The 10,325-nt window shown below is 39.8% G+C and overlaps 1 pseudogene; it reads left to right on the plus strand.

Moving 5' to 3' along the window:
- Positions 1-344: 344 nt before the first annotated feature.
- LOC132363315 (paraplegin-like) lies at positions 345-6,987 on the plus strand (annotated as a pseudogene).
- Positions 6,988-10,325: the final 3,338 nt, after the last annotated feature.

The following is a 10,325-nucleotide window of genomic DNA, read 5'->3' on the forward strand; positions in this document are numbered from 1 at the left end:
CACATGCACATACAAAAGAACAACCATGTGAAGACACCCTGAGAAGGCGCCATCTATAAGCCCAGCAGAGAGACCTGGAACAGACCCTTCCTGTACAGCCCTCAGTGGAAACCAACCAACTTTGATCTTGGACTTTTAACCGCCAGAATGGTGAGAAAATAAATTTCTGTTGTTTAAGCCAGGGGTCCCCAACCGCCGGGCCATGGACCCGTAGTGGTCCACGGCCTGTTAGGAACCGGGCTGCAGAGCAGGAGGTGAGGGGCCGGCAAGCGAGCGAAGCTTCATCTGCCGCTCCCCATGGCTCCCCATCCGTGGAAAAACTACCTCGCATTACCACCTGAACCATGCCCTCCCCTGCCCCACCCGTGGAAAACTGTCTCCCACGAAACCTGTCCCTGGTGCCAAAAACGGTTGGGGGCCGCTGGTTTAAGCCATACAGTCTGTGGTATTTTGTTAGATTAGCCTGAGCAGACTAATGCAGGTTTTATCAGGTAATATTAGTATATGCAGATATTAGGATGTGGCATTTAGTATGTCTAGGGGAGAAAATTACGTCTATAAAATTTTAAAAGTTGGATCTTCTCCTTGAAGAGGAGAATAGAGCTCAGTTTTAAGCCTGTAGGCATAATCTTAAAGAGGAAAAGCTATCTGAGGAGAGGTTTCTGTTTTCCATCCAGATTTAAATGCAATTATAATAAAACCATGTTTGTTTGCACTAGAGTTAGATGTTTAAACAAGTCAATACATTTTTGGAAACACAGGAAGGAAAGATGCTTTGTTTACTTTTATTTCCACGTTAATTTTAGTACTGACAAAGAGTGACAGAGCGATAGCCTCAGAGACCACTAAAACCATTTCATTCACAAAATGGGTGCTTTACGAGTAAGTTCTCTGCAGACTGCTCCTGTGTCGGGGTGCTGCTCAGGGCTCAGCAGATGCCACTGGAGTTTGCAAGCATCTGCTCATTCTCTCTCCTCTTGTCAGTACAGAACCCACTAAAGATAAAGGCTTTCATATAATAATGTTATCTGCCCACCAAGACCATGTTATATCTGGCAAGGACCAGGAAATTGGGTAGTTTTGATGAATGTGATTAAAATAGAGTCAACGTATGAAAACATTTTCACTGAATAATAGAGGCTGTATTCTACAAGAGAGAGTAGCAAATGTAAGCTCATGAACTGACTGATGTTTGAACTTAACTAAAGTAACTCGCAAGTTAAAACACACTTGCATTTACAAAATGAGTTCCGATTTTAAAAAATTCCGAACCTGAAAAAACTTAACTTTCTAGTATATGATTTTTCATATGAAAAGCAATCAGACTGAAAATATTAAGCATCTGCTTGGCTCATGAAAAGTAGTTAGTTGTTAGGGTTGGCAACAGTAGAAATAGTATTTCTGCCTCTTAGGGCTTCAAAAGTTTTAAAACAAGAGACATACCAAAAAGTAAGAGTAACATAAGAAAAGCATTTATAAATTACACCTGAGTGGTCTACCCAGTCAGGTGTAAAGATGGTGAGCTAAAAAGTCTCATGGAGAAGAAAACAGGTGAATTCTGAGGGGCCGGTTGGGACAGGGATGTAGGAAATAGTAGGCATCATCCATTGTGAAAGTATTGTTAAAAGAAGAATGCAGTCAGAATTCCAGGGGTGAGTTCAGACACACTTAAGAGACTAGTGGCTTTCAATCCTTTTTAAGACATCTACTGGAATATATTTTATTACATTGCACCTTGTTTTAATTTCAAATTTACAGATAAGTTGCTTCATGCTCTTCTCACACTCACCAGTTGTGGACAGTTTTCCTTTTTTACTTTAAAATTCTCTCTTTCTCCCTGTCTCTGAACGTATGTGGCTCTCTCCTGACATATCTCCATGATTCTTAGAGCACTTCTTTAATGTCTGGCACTACAGGATGGCCCAAGCATGCATCTCACTTTTTCTGGCTCAGCCCTATTATTGGCTACACTCCTTTTTCCCTTTATATGGACAACAGTTCTTAGAAAACAAAACTGGGCACCAGGTATATTCATACCTTCTACGCCTTACCAGTGAACAGAAGTCGAAAATACGCATATCTCTGTATCTATCTACTGAACTGAAGAGCTCTTATCGGTGTCTCTAATTTTATCCAACACATCAGTAAACCTTCTAGATATTTTTTTCTTTTTAATATTTTTAACTCCCTTCCAAAAAGGGAGAAATCTGGTCCTCATTACACATTTGCTCAAACTTAGCAAACAGAAGATAGTTTCAAAATTGGTAACTTATACCACTAAACAACAAATAAAAAGGAAACCTACTAACTAGACTTCAGTATCTGTTTACCTTTCTTTTTTATTTCTTTGAAATAAAATTTAATTAGAGTGAAATGAGCAAAGCTCAAATGTATAATTTAATGAGTTTTGACAAATGCATATACTGCGAAGACAGAACATTTCCATCACCTCAGAAAGTTAACACGTGGCTGTTTTTCATCAATACCTTCACCCTCCACAGGGGTAAACAATGTTATAATTTTTTTTTTCCATCATGGATTGGTTTTGGCTGTTTTAGAATATATTACAAATGGAATCATACAGCATATAATTTTTTGAATTGGGTTCATTTGCCAACATTTTTTGTGAGAAGCATCTATTTTTATATGTATTAGTAGTTTATTTTTACTGATGAGTAGTATTTTGTTATATGACTTTACCACAAAATATTCACGCATTTTCCTATGAACAGACAGCAGGGCCACTTCTCGTTTCTGACTCTTGTATAAAGCATCTCTGGATATTCTTGCAACAGACTATTTGTAGACATGGAATTTCATTGACCTTGGGTAAATATCTAGGGTAGAATTTCAGAGACAGATATATACCTTCATAATAAGCAACCAAACTTTCTTTGTTTAAAAGAAGGTGCATTATTTACATTCTCATCAGCATGTATGAGAAAACTAGTTGTTCTGAATCCTGACCAACATTTGGTGTTAAAAGGCTTTTAAATTTTAGCCATTCTCGTGAATTATCTATAAATGTGACTTCAATTAAAGTTTTCCTTATGAATAATGTTGAACTTTTTTCTCATGTTTATTGCACAGCTGTACATCTTTCTTTGTGAAGTATCCAAGTTTTTTACCCATTGTTTTAGATTGTCTTTTTATTGTTGAGTCTTGAGAGTATTTTACATATTTTTTACACAGGGCTTTTGTCAACTATAAATTTTGCTTGTGTATTTTATTAAGTTTCCTATTTGGATAAAGTCTGATTTTAATGAAGTCAAATTGATCATGTTTTCTCTTTCTTATTATTCCTTTCTATGTTCTAAGAAAGCTTTGTCTACCTCAGGGTGCATAAAGAATGCACTACTGTTTTTTCTAAACTTTTAGGGTTTTAACTGTTGCATTTCAGTTTTGCTCCATCTCAAATGAATGTTTTTATATGCTATTAGGTGGGATTAAGGTTTATTTATTCCCTATGTGTATCCAGTTGTTGCAGGATCATTTGCTTAAAAGAATTTACCTCCCCAATGAAATGCTTTGGCACCTTAGTCAAAAATTAAAATAATTTTGTATGGAAACACAAAAGAACCTGGATAGCAAAAGCAATCTTTAGAAAGAAAAACGGAGCTGGAGGAATCAGGCTCCCTAACTTCAGACTATACTACAAAGCTACAATAATCAAGACACTATGGTATTGGCACAAAAACAGAAATATAGAACAATGGAACAGGATAGAAAGCCCAGAGATAAACCCACGTACATATGGTCACCTTATCTTTGATAAAAGAGGCAAGAATATACAATGGAGAAAAGACAGCCTCTTCAATAAGTGGTGCTGGGAAAACTGGACAGCTACATATAAAAGAATGAAATTAGAACACTCCCTAACACCATACACAAATATAAAGCCAAAATGGATTAAAGACCTAAATGTAAGGCCAGACAGTATAAAACTCTTAGAGGAGAACATAGGCAGAACACTCTATGACATAAATCACAACAAGATCCTTTTTGACCCACCTCCTAGAGAAATGGAAATAAAAACAAAAATAAACAAATGGGACCTAATGAAACTTAAAAGCTTTTGCACAGCAAAGGAAACAAGATAAAAAGACAACCCTCAGAATGGGAGAAAATATTTGTAAATGAAGCAACTGACAAAGGATTAATCTCCAAAATATACAAGCAGCTCATGCAGCTCAGTATCATAAAACAAACAACCCAATCCAAAAATGGGCAGAAGACCTAAACAGACATTTCTCCAAAGAAGATCTACAGATTGCCAACAAACACGTGAAAGGATGCTCAACATCACTAATCATTAGAGAAATGCAAATCAAAACTACAATGAGGTATCACCTCACACCAGTCAGAATGGCCATCATCAAAAAATCTACAAACAATAAATGCTGGCGAGGGTGTGGAGAAAAGGGAACCCTTTTGCACTGTTGGTGGGAATGTAAATTGATACAGCCACTATGGAGAACAGTATGGAGGTTCCTTAAAAAACTAAAAATAGAACTACCATATGACCCAGCAATCCCACTACTGGGCATATACCCTGAGAAAACCATAATTCAAAAAGAGACATGTACCACAATGTTCACTGCAGCTCTATTTACAATAGCCAGGACATGGAAGCAACCTAAGTGTCCACCGACACATGAATGGATAAAGAAGCTGTGGCACATATATACAATGGAATATTACTCAGCCATAAAAAGAAACAAAATTGAGTTATTTGTAGTGAGGTGGATGGACCTAGAGTCTGTCATACAGAGTGAAGTAAGTCAAAAAGAGAAAAATACTGTATGCTAACGCATATACATAGAATCTTAAAAAAAAAAAAAATGGTTCTGATGAACCTAGGGGCAGGACAGGAATAAAGATGCAGACGTAGAGAATGGACCTGAGGACACAGGGAGGGGGAAAGGTAAGCTGGGACGAAGTGAGAGAGTAGCACTGACATATATACACTACCAAATGTAAAACAGATAGCTAGTGGGAAGGAGCTGCATAGCACAGGGAGATCAGCTCAGTGCTTTGTGACCACCTAGAGGGGTCAGATAGGGAGGGTGGGAGGGAGATGCAAGAGGGAGGAGATATGGGGATATATGTATACGTATAGCTGATTCACTCTGTTATATAGCAGAAACTAACAAAACATTGTAAAGCAATCATACTCCAATAAAGATGTTAAAAAAATAAGAAAATGGGGAAAAAAATTTTTTTAATTAAATTAATTTATAAGTGTTTGTCTATTCCTGGATTCTTCATTCTCTATTGATTTATTTTCTTCTGTTCTCATCCAATAACACACTATCTTCATTATGTAGTTATGTTATAATTTAAGTTTCTCAATTTTTGTACATCTGAATGTGTCTTCCTTAGGCTTTCATTTTCTAAGAATGCATCCTGGCCTTTCTCTGTTTCCCTGCCCCCCTCCCCTTTTTAATGAGACTGTTCTTCACATCATTATTCCTCTACGTACAATATGTCCTTTTTCTGTAGTGATCTCAATTATTTTTCCCTTAGCCTCTGGTTTGCTGTACTTTAACTACATGGTTTTCTTTTTACTTATCCTTCTGGCAGTTCACTGATCTTCTTTGATCTATAAATTTATTCTTTTCACCAAATTCTAAGAATTATTGGTGTTAATTTTTCCATTGTGTTTCTGACCCTTTTTTTCAGTCCTCTCATTCTACATTTGAGAGACGCATATGTTAGACTGATATTATCACAAAGGTCATGGATGTAGGTTATTTTTCTCTCTCTCTCTCTTGTTTTCACCTTTTGCTTCTGTGTTTGATTTTAAGATTAGGTCATTTCTTTTGACCTTTTTTCGAGAACAAGGATTATTTATTCTTGCAGCTCCTAACTGGATTGTCATAATCTAGTGAATCATGTTGAGCTTTTCACTTCTGCTATTTTCATTTTTAAAACAGGTTTTATAGTAAATGTTTTTGGTTGCTCTAAAAATAAAAAGCACTTCAACTAGGAAAGAAAAAATGTCCTTCCACTAGGGTCTGGGCTGTATTCTAGGTGTCTTCAGGGCCCCAGGCTCAGGCTGGAACACGGGTCTCTTCACCCGAGTGGGAGGAGAGGGCTAAATTTTGTCCACAGGCCTCAGGCCGGTCTTGCCTAGGCTGGGGGCCGAGGCTACAGAGCTTGCAATTGCCAACTGCTAACCCCTGCCTTTTAAGGGATCAGTGGATTCTTGCTGAAAAAGCATGTATAGTCCATAATCCAGTCAGACTTCTAGGTGGAAACTTCTAGGCAGCACCTACTATTTTAACACCTCAAGTAGGAAGCAGAGGACTAAGGACAATGATAAATCCAAGGAGAGGACCCTGGAAGATAATGAGGAGGAGAGAAGGCTCAAGGAAAGGAAGGACCAGCTGTACTGGGAGCATCTACTCACCTTGTGTGTCATCGCTGTCCTCATGAGATGGCTGATCTCGCCCAGCACTAGCAGGGGTACCATTTCCTGGACCAACTTTGTCCACGAGATGCTGGCCAGGAGCCAAGTACACAAGGTCCAGGTGGTGCCCCCCAGTGATGTGGTGTTAGTCTATCTGCACCCCGGAGCCGTGGTGTTTGGGTGGCCTCGCCTGGCCTTGATGCACGGAATGCAGGTTTCAAATACTGATATATTTGAGAGAAGCTTCCAGCAGCTGAAGATGAGCTGAATACCGAAGGCAAGGTCAGGATCCCAGTTTCCTATAGGCTTAGGGGCTTCTTGGAAATGCCCTCTCTGCCTTGGGGATGACAGCAGTGGGCTCAGCCACCCTGTGGTATGTTCTGCGTCTGGCTAGAAAGACTGGAAGTGAAGGAGGAATCAGTGCTTTCAATCGGATTAAAATGGCTCCTCGCGCGATTGCGGACGCCACAAAGATGGGAAAAGGAGTCAGCCCTTGCTGCCGGGCCGGCCGTGGTGGGAAGGCACCGCGAGCCAAGGCGATGGCGCCGGCGGCACTGGTGCTGTTCCTGCGATGAGCCGCCCGGAGTCTGTGGAAAGAGGCCTCCGCCCAAGGCCCCGCACCGTGCACACCGACGAAATTCACGCGGTGAGCAAGAAGCACTCCACCAGCACGTCCCGCTTCTCCAGCACCGAGGACAAGCAGAGGCCCAACTACCTTCTGGTGGAAATGCATGAACTGGGCACTCCCGACCACGTCGTAGTCCAGACGTCCACCGAGCTCACACGTTGCACAACGCTCTGCCGGGGCCCAGCTCCGGGGTGCGGAGCGGCGCGGCCACGCCCGCGTCTTCGAGGAGCCTGCGTGGAAGCCGTGCTGCGTGGGAAGCCGTGCGCATGTCCAGTTCGCCGCCGCCGCCGCCGCCGCCGCCGAGAGCGTCATTGCCACGACTGCACCAAGAGCGAGCTCATCGCCAAGGAAGAGCAGAAGGTGGCTGCGTTTCTGAGTCAGGCACTGCTTTTGCCTGCAGGTTGCTGCAGCACGTGGAGGTGGTGAGGAAGATCTCCATCACACCAGGGACAAACGCTGCACTAGGCTTTGCTCAGACGCTCCCCAAGAGACCAGCACCTCTTCACCATGAGCCGCTTTTGGAGCCGATGTGCATGGCCCTGGGCGGCCGTCCCCCTCGGGAGACCACCTCTAATAACAAGGTCACTTCTGGCGCAGGAGACCCGCAGCTACTACTGTAGAACTTGCAGGGGGTAGGGTGGGAGAACCAGCCATGGGGGTCCAGACTTGCTGGGGCTTCCTTGCCCCCCAGCGGGTCATTATTACCACCTAAAAGCCTCCAGGCCTCACTTCCTTCCAGAGAACAGAGGTGATAAATGTGAGGGGCACTTGGGCCTTTCTTCTCTTAGTCAGGGTCTAAGGGTGTCTTTCTGCAAGCCATCATCCTAATGTGTCTGGGTCCCAGGAATTGGGGGGGAAATAGGTTCTTTGTACTTAGGAGTTGATCTTGTCGTTGGCCTTAAAGACAATTTTATGATCATGAATTTAGATATAAATGTAATGTGTTAAAATAAGAAAAGACACCCATATGCTAGTAGCCGTAGACAACTGGAAATACACACTTTGCATTCGTTCATGAGCAAAGAAAGTAGAGGTGAAGACTGAGAAATAAAACGTGAAGAACTCAGACGTTTAATGAGTAAGAGAAGAAAACAGAACTGGCTTCCAGGAAGTCAAGGAAAATGTGGGCTTGGAAACAACTATTAGTCTTGTGATTTGTGAATCCGTGATAGTTTTGATAGTTGAAAGTAAGGAATTTGGAAGATGGGGGAGTTAAGGAAAGAATAAAGAACATGGAAATGTAGTGATTGTGAGATATTAATCCTTAGATAGTCATTTAAAAGGAGGGCTGTAGTTTAAACATAAAATGACAGCATCAGGGTTAAGTCGTTATCTCTGTGTTAGTTGATTATTTACCTGTTTGATGAAATTAAAAGTTACAAAGGAGAATCAGAAATGAAGCATACAGGGCTCAGTTTGGGCTGTGACTGAAAACTTAAGTAGAAAAATTACTTTTTGGAAGTAGTGCAAATGCTTTTTGGCCTGAGGCTAGAGGGTAGGAAAAAGGAGCTACGAAAGTAGAGAATGAGGACAGACATCACTTTAGATAACTTTGATTTCTCAATAAATTAATATCAGTGAATATGAAACTAAGAAAAGTGGAAAAGTTTTGGAACAGATATTGTGGAACTACATCCAAAGATGAATGGAAGTATTTTCAAAATCTTTTAGGGCCTAATAGATCCTAGTATCATTCACATAGTAAGAGTTCAAAATGTTGATATAGTATATGATATTCATGAGATAAGCATTCTGTTTAAATAAGAACAAAACTAGACCAGCTACTGAATTATCCATTAAAAAAAAGCTGTCCTAGAGGAGAACAGATTTCCATCCTTCTTCCTCCTCCTAATTCTACACTGATGATTTTTAAAACATGCTTACACATAAGTTTATCATCACTTATTATCCAAAGTGATTTTTAAAATCATTTCACTTGAGCATAGTTCCTGCAGAATATATTTTCCTTAATTCCCCTACAACTTTCTTTTTCTTTTCTTATTAGCTTTTTATTAAGATCCAAATATATATATCCAAATATGTATATATGAGGTAAACAAAGTTTAAAGAAATCACCATTCCGATAAAGCATTCTTTTAAAGTCTAACATTCATGAATACAGAATACTGATATATTATGCATTCTAGTAATGATGGACAATATATATAAGTAAAAAACTCTGTACCAACAATCTAGGTTTGTATAATTAAGATATTGTATAAATTCAATTCTTCAGAATTTCTTCAAATAAAGGTGTTATAAGCATTCAGTTGTGACAGAGGTATCATCCTTTGTATCAGACCACACAAAGATATCCCAGAATGATTTCAACTTAAGTGTACATAAATTTTTTGTAGTCCTTTGAATGTGTAAAGCTGAATCTATGCAAAATGTTCCTCTTCTGCTTAAGAGGATATGACTCTTAAACAGATGTAGAGAACAAACGTATGGACACCAAGGGGGAAAAGTGGCAGGGCGGGTGGTGGTGGTGGTGGGATGAATTGGGAGATTGGGATTGACATGTATACACTAATATGTATATAATGGATAATTAATAAGAACCTGCTGTATAAAAAAATAAAATTCAAAGAGGATGTGACTATTTTTGTGTGGTAATAGGACACGTGGATGACCATGGCACAGCCACGAAGGGTTGTAATTTACCCTTCATTTCTTGAGAACAAAGTCCCAGGGATTAAATTTTGAAGGATGAAATTAGTGGAAATCTTTAGAAGAAACAAACAAAAAAAAACCAACTCAGCTAATGTTATAGTTAACATTGTTCACATTAGTTATTGGGATTGTTAACTGAGAACTTCAAATTAGTTCAATTGAACAACTAGACTTAGATTACATATTTATCCTGATATTATAAAGCAAAAAATATGAAAATTATATTTCTCTAGTTTTTAATATTTCATTACCTTTCCTATAGGAGTTCCTCAATTTTTCTGCCAAATTCTCTATCCCCCCCCCCAAAAAAATTCTGCTATAACATATATTAGTGTTTTTCTTTTTCCTGAATTTCCTTTTATATTTTTTTTTCTAATTTTTTAAAAAATTTATTTATTTTATGTATTTAGTTTTGGCTGTGTTGGGTCTTTGTTGCTGTGTGCGGGCTTTCTCTAGTTGCCACGAGCGGGGCTTGCAGTGCACGGGCTTCTCATTGTCGTGGCTTCTCTTGTTGCAGAGCACAGGCTCTAGGCGCGCGGCTTCAGTAGTTGTGACACACGGGCTTCAGTAGTTGTGGCTTGCAGGCTCTAGAGCACAGGCTCGGTAGTTGTG

This window comes from Balaenoptera ricei, chromosome 3 (genome assembly GCF_028023285.1).
Source record: "Balaenoptera ricei isolate mBalRic1 chromosome 3, mBalRic1.hap2, whole genome shotgun sequence".
NCBI classification, from domain to species: domain Eukaryota; kingdom Metazoa; phylum Chordata; class Mammalia; order Artiodactyla; family Balaenopteridae; genus Balaenoptera; species Balaenoptera ricei.